This window comes from Hyla sarda, chromosome 8 (assembly GCF_029499605.1).
Source record: "Hyla sarda isolate aHylSar1 chromosome 8, aHylSar1.hap1, whole genome shotgun sequence".
NCBI lineage: Eukaryota > Metazoa > Chordata > Amphibia > Anura > Hylidae > Hyla > Hyla sarda.
In genome coordinates, this window is record NC_079196.1 from 232,384,408 (window position 1) to 232,391,192 (window position 6,785).

The following is a 6,785-nucleotide window of genomic DNA, read 5'->3' on the forward strand; positions in this document are numbered from 1 at the left end:
CGTGGGCATGATGGGAGATGTAGTTTTGCAACATCTGGAGGATCCACAGTTTGAAGACTACTGGGTGACCTTCTAACCACAGTAAGTTACGAGAAGCACTTTGATCTCCTATATAGATGTATCCACTATAGATGAGCCCTATATAGATGTATCCACTATAGATGAGTCCTATATAGATGTACCCACTATAGATGAGTCATATATGTATGTATCCACTATAGATGAGTCCTATAAAGATATATCCACCATAGATGGGTCCAATATAGATGTATCCACTATAGATGAGTCATATATAGATGTATCTTCATAGATGGGTCCTATATAGATGTATCAACTATAGATGAGTCCTATATAGATGTATCCACTATAGATGAGTCCTATATAGATGTATCCACTATAGATGAGTCATATATAGATGTATCCACTATAGATGAGTCCTATATAGATGTATCCACTATAGATGAGTCCTATATAGATGTGTCCACTATAGATGTGTCCTATATAGATGTATTCACTATAGATGAGTCCTATATAAATGTATCCACTATAGATGTGTCCTATATAGATGTATACACTATAGATGAGTCCTATATAAATGTATCCACTATAGATGAGTCCTATATAGATGTATCCACTATATATGAGTCCTATATTGATGTATCACTATAGATGAGTCATATATAGATGTATGAACTATAGATGAGTGCTATATAGATGTATCCACTATATATGAGTCCTATATTGATGTATCACTATAGATGAGTCATATATAGATGTATGAACTATAGATGAGTCCTATATAGATGTATACACTATAGATGAGTCCTATATAAATGTATCCACTATAGATGAGTCCTATATGTATTCACTATAGATGTGTCCTATATAGATGTGTCCACTATAGATGAGTCCTATATATATGTATTCATTATAGATGAGTCCTATATAGATGTATTCACTATAGATGAGTCCTATATATATGTATTCACTATAGATGAGTCCTATAGGGATGTATCCCCTATAGAGGAGTCCTATATAAATGTATCCACTAAAGATGAGTCCTATATAAGTGTATCCACTACAAATGAGTCCTATATAGATGTATACACTACAGATGAGTCATATATAGATGTGTCCACTATAGATGTGTCCTATATAGATGTATCCACTATGAATGTGTCCAATATAGATGTATCCACTATAGATGTGTCCTATATAGATGTATACACTATTGATGAGTCCTATATAGATGTATACACTATAGATGAGTCCTATATACATGTATCTACTATAGATGAGTCCTATATAAATGTATCCACTATAGATGTGTCCTGTATAGATGTATCCACTATAGATGAGTCCTATATAGATGTATCCACTATAGATGAGTCCTATATAGATGTATACACTATCGATGAGTCCTATATAGATGTATAATCTATAGATGAGTCCTATATAGATGTATACACTATAGATGAGTCCTATACAGATGTATACACTATAGATGAGTCCTATATAGATGTATACAGAATAGATGAGTTCTATATAGATGTATCAACAATAGATGAGTCCTATATAGATGTATCCACTATAGTAGAGTCCTATATAGATTTATTCACTATAGATGAGTCCTATATAAATGTAACCACAAAAGATTAGTCCTATATAGATGTATCCACTATAGATGAGTCCTATATAAATGTATCCACTATAGATGTGTCCTTTATAGATGTATCCACTATAAATGTGTCCAATATATATGTATCCACTATTGATGTGTCCTATATAGATGTATACACTATAGATGAGTCCTATATAGATGTATACACTATAGATGAGTCTTATATAGATGTATCCACCATAGATGAGTCCTATATACATGTATCCACTATAGGTGAGTCATATATAAATGTATCCACTATAGATGTGTCCTATATAGATGTATTCACTATAAATGAGTCCTATGTAAATGTATCCACTAAAGATGAGTCCTATATAAATGGATCCACTATAGATGAGTCCTATATAGATGTATACACTATAGATGTGTCCTATATAGATGTATACACTATAGATGAGTCCTATATAGATGTATACACTATAGATGAGTCCTATATAGATGTATCCACTATAGATAAGTCCTATATAGATGTATCCACTATAGATAAGTCCTATATAGATGTATACACTATAGATGAGTCCTATGCAGATGTATACACTATAGATGAGTCCTATATAGATGTATACACTATAGACAAGTCATATATAGATGTATACACTATAGATGTGTCCTATATAGATGTGTCCACTATAGATGAGTCATATATAGATGCATAATCTATAGATGAGTCCTATATAGATGTATCCACTATAGGTAAGTCCTATATAGATGTATCCACTAAAGATGAGTCCTATATATATGTACCCACTAAAGATGAGTCCTATATAAATGTATCCACTATAGATGAGTTCTATATAGATGTATCCACTATTAATGAGTCCTATATAAATGTATCCACTAAAGATTAGTCCTATATAGATGTATCCACTATAGATGAGTCCTATTTAAATGTATCCACTACAGATGAGTCCTATATTGATGTATCCACTATAGATGAGTCCTACATAGATGTATCCACTATAGATGAGTTCTATATAATTGTATCCACTATAGATGAGTCCTATATAGATGTATCCACTATAGATGAGTCCTATATAGATGTATCCACTATAGATGAGTCCTATATAAATGTATCCACTATAGATGAGTCCTATATAGATGTATTAACTATATATGAGTCCTATATAAATGAATCCACTAAAGATGAGTCCTATATAAATGTATCCACTATAGATGAGTCCTATATAGATGTATACACTATAGATGAGTCCTATATAGATGTATACACTATAGATGAGTCCTATATAGATGTATCCACAATAAATGTGTCCTATATAGATGTATCCACTATAGATGAGTCCTATATAGATGTATCCACTATAGATGAGTCCTATACAGACATATCCACTATATTTGTGTCCTATATAGATGTATCCACTATAGATTAGTTCTATATAGATGTATCCACTATAGATGAGTCCTATATAGATTAATCCACTATAGATAATGATACCCCAGCTGATACAGAGTCACACGCCCGGCTTCCATCTTGTGGCCCTAGCAGAATGTTCCCCTGGTCTCCCTCTAACCTTATAGAAACACTCACAGAAGTCACAGGAAAATGTCTGACATAGTTGTATTCACTATAGATGAGTCCTATATAGATGTATACACTATAGATGAGTCCTATATAAATGTATCCACTATAGATGTGTCCTATATAGATGCATACTATAGATTAGTCCTATATAAATATATCCACTATAGATGAGTCCTATATAGATGTATCCACTATAGATGTGTCCTATATAGATGTATCCACTATAGAGGAGTCCTATATAGATGTATCCACTATAGATGAGTCCTATATAAATGTATCCACTAAAGATGAGTCCTATATTAATGTGTCCACTATAGATGAGTCCTATATAGATGTATCCACTATAGATGAGTCCTATATAGATGAATCCACTATAGATAATGATACCCCAGCTGATACAGAGTCACACGCCCGGCTTCCATCTTGTGGCCCTAGCAGAATGTTCCCCTGGTCTCCCTCTTACCTTATAGAAACACAGAAGTCACAGGAAAATGTCTGACATAGTTGTATCCACTATAGATGAGTCCTATATAGATGTATACACTATAGATGAGTCCTATATAAATGTATCCACTATAGATATGTCCTATATAGATGCATACTATAGATTAGTCCTATATAAATGTATCCACTATAGATGAGCCCTATATAGATGTATCCACTATAGATGTGTCCTATATAGATGTATCCACTTTAGATGAGTCCTAAATAGATGTATCCACTATAGATGAGTCCTATATAAATGTATCCACTAAAGATGAGTCCTATATTAATGTGTCCACTATAGATGAGTCTTATATAGGTGTATCCACTATAGATGAGTCCTATATAGATGTATCCACTATAAATGTGTCCTATATAGATGCATCGACTATAGATGAGTCCTATATAGATGTATCCACTATAGATGTGTCCTATATAGATGTATCCACTATAAATGTGTCCTATATAGATGTATCCACTATATTAGTTCTATATAGATGTATACACTATAGATGTGTCATATATATATATGTATCCACTATAAATGTGTCCTATATACATGTATCCACTATAAATGTGTCCTATATAGATGTATCCAATATAGATGAGTCCTATATAGATGAATCCACTATAGATAATTATACCCCAGCTGATACAGAGTCACACGCCCGGCTTCCATCTTGTGGCCCTAGCAGAATGCTCCCCTGCTCTCCCTCTTACCTTATAGAAACACTCATAGAAGTCACAGGAAAATGTCTGACATAGTGTGTGTTCGGCTCTGCTGCATCTGAAGGTTGTGTGAGGCCTGGATCATGCGACTGCGCCAAATGCAGGAAGAAGAGACTTTAAAGACGCCTCCTCTGAACTGAAAGTGAAACTTTCCCAACAAAGATGAAAGGACGAGGCTGAAGCTGGAGACTAATTTATACAGATTTATTATGAATCATTAGAAAACCTGTTAAAACGTAAAATATTAGGATAATCAGGAAATAAAAGTTATCAAATGTGTTTATATAAGTGTACAGTAGCGCCCCCCAGAGGAGGAAGAGGGTGGATTATTACAATTAGTGTACAGTAGCGCCCCCCGGAGGAGGAAGAGGGTGGATTATTACAATCAGCGTACAGGAGCGCCCCCCGGAGGAGGAAGAGGGTGGATTATTACAATTAGTGTACAGGAGCGCCCCCGGAGGAGGAAGAGGGTGGTTTATTACAATTAGTGTGCAGTAGCGCCCCCCAGAGGAGGAAGAGAGTGGATTATTACAATTAGTGTACAGTAGCACCCCCCGGAGGAGGAAAAGGGAGGTTTATTACAATCAGCGTACAGGAGCGCCCCCCAAAGGAGGAAGAGGGTGGATTATTACAATCAGTGTACAGGAGCGCCCCCCGGAGGAGGAAGAGGGTGGATTATTACAATAAGTGTACAGTAGCGCCCCCCCGGAGGAGGAAGAGGGTGGATTATTACAATCAGTGTACAGTTGCGCCCCCCCGGAGGAGGAAGAGGAAGGTTTATTACGATCAGTGTACAGGAGCGCCCCCCGGAGGAGGAAGAGGGAGGTTTATTACAATCAGTGTACAGGAGCGCCCCCCGGAGGAGGAAGAGGATGGTTTATTACAATCAGTGTATAGGAGCGCCCCCCGGAGGAGGAAGAGGAAGGATTATTACAATCAGGGTACAGGAGCGCCCCCCGGAGGAGGAAGAGGGTGGTTTATTAAAATCAGTGAACAGGAGCGCCCCCCAGAGGAGGAAGAGGAATGATTATTACAATCAGTGTACAGTAGTGCCCCCCGGAGGAGGAAGAGGGAGGTTTATTCCAATCAGTGTACAGGAGCACCCCCCGGAGGAGGAATAGGTGTGATTATTACAATCATTGTACAGGAGCGCCCCCCGGAGGAGGAAGGGGGTGGATTATTGCAATCAGTGTACAGGAGTGCCCCCCAGAGGAGGAAGAGGGTGGATTATTACAATAAGTGTACAGGAGCGCCCCCTGGAGGAGGAAGAGGATGGATTATTACAATCAGTGTACAGAAGCGCCCCCCGGAGGAGGAAGAGGGTGGTTTATTAAAATCAATGCACAGGAGCGCCCCCCGGAGGAGGAAGAGGAAGGATTATTACAATCAGTGTACAGGAGTGCCCCCCGGAGGAGGAAGGCACTGATTTATTACAATCAGTGTACAGGAGTGCCCCCCGGAGGAGGAAGAGGTTGGATTATTACAATCAGTGCACAGGAGCGCCCCCCGGAGGAGGAAGAGGAAGGATTATTAAAATGAGTGTACAGGAGCGCCCCCCTAGAGGAGAAAGAGGGTGGTTTATTACAATAAGTGTACAGGAGCGCCCCCTGGAGAAGGAAAAGGATGAATTATTACAATCAGTGTACAGGAGCACCCCCCGGAGGAGGAAGAGGGTGGATTATTACAATCAGCGTACACGAGTGCCCCCCGGAGGAGGAAGAGGATGGTTTATTACAATCAGTGTACAGGAGCGCCCCCCGGTGGAGGAAGAGGGTGGATTATTACAATCATTGTACAGGAGCGCCCCCCCCCCCGGAGGAGGAAGAGGTTGGATTATTACAATCAGTGTATAGGAGCGCCCCCCACCCCCCCCCCCCCGGAGGAGGAAGAGGTTGGATTTTTAACAATCATTGTACAGGAGCGCCCCCCGAAGGAGGAAGAGGGTGGTTTATTATAATCAGTGTACAGGAGTGCCCCCCGGAGGAGGAAGAGGGTGGTTTATTACAATCAGTGTACAATAGCGCCCCCCGGAGGAGGAAGAGGGAGGTTTATTACAATCAGTGTACAGGAGCGCCCCCCGGAGAAGGAAGACAATGATTTTTTACAATCAGTGTACTGGAGCACCCCCCGGAGAAGGAAGACAATGATTTATTACACTCAGTGTACAGGAGCGCCCCCCCGGAGGAGGAAGAGGGAGGTTTATTACAATCAGTGTACAATAGCGCCTCCCGGAGGAGGAAGAGGGAGGTTTATTACAATCAGTGTACAGGAGCGCCCCCCCGGAGGAGGAAGAGGGAGGTTTATTACAATCAGTGTACAATAGCGCCTCCCGGAGGAGGAAGAGGGAGGTTT

General features: G+C 39.3%; 1 protein-coding gene across 1 annotated transcript in view; it reads right to left on the reverse strand.

Annotated features, from left to right (window-relative positions):
* Positions 1-4,560, reverse strand: part of LOC130284242 (uncharacterized) — a 17,764-nt gene extending 13,204 nt beyond the window's left edge. The window contains exon 1 of the mRNA XM_056534406.1: positions 4,425-4,560. The gene's annotated coding sequence lies outside the window, so the exon portion shown is untranslated. The remainder of the gene's footprint in view (positions 1-4,424) is intronic.
* Between the last annotated feature and the right edge of the window lie 2,225 nt (positions 4,561-6,785).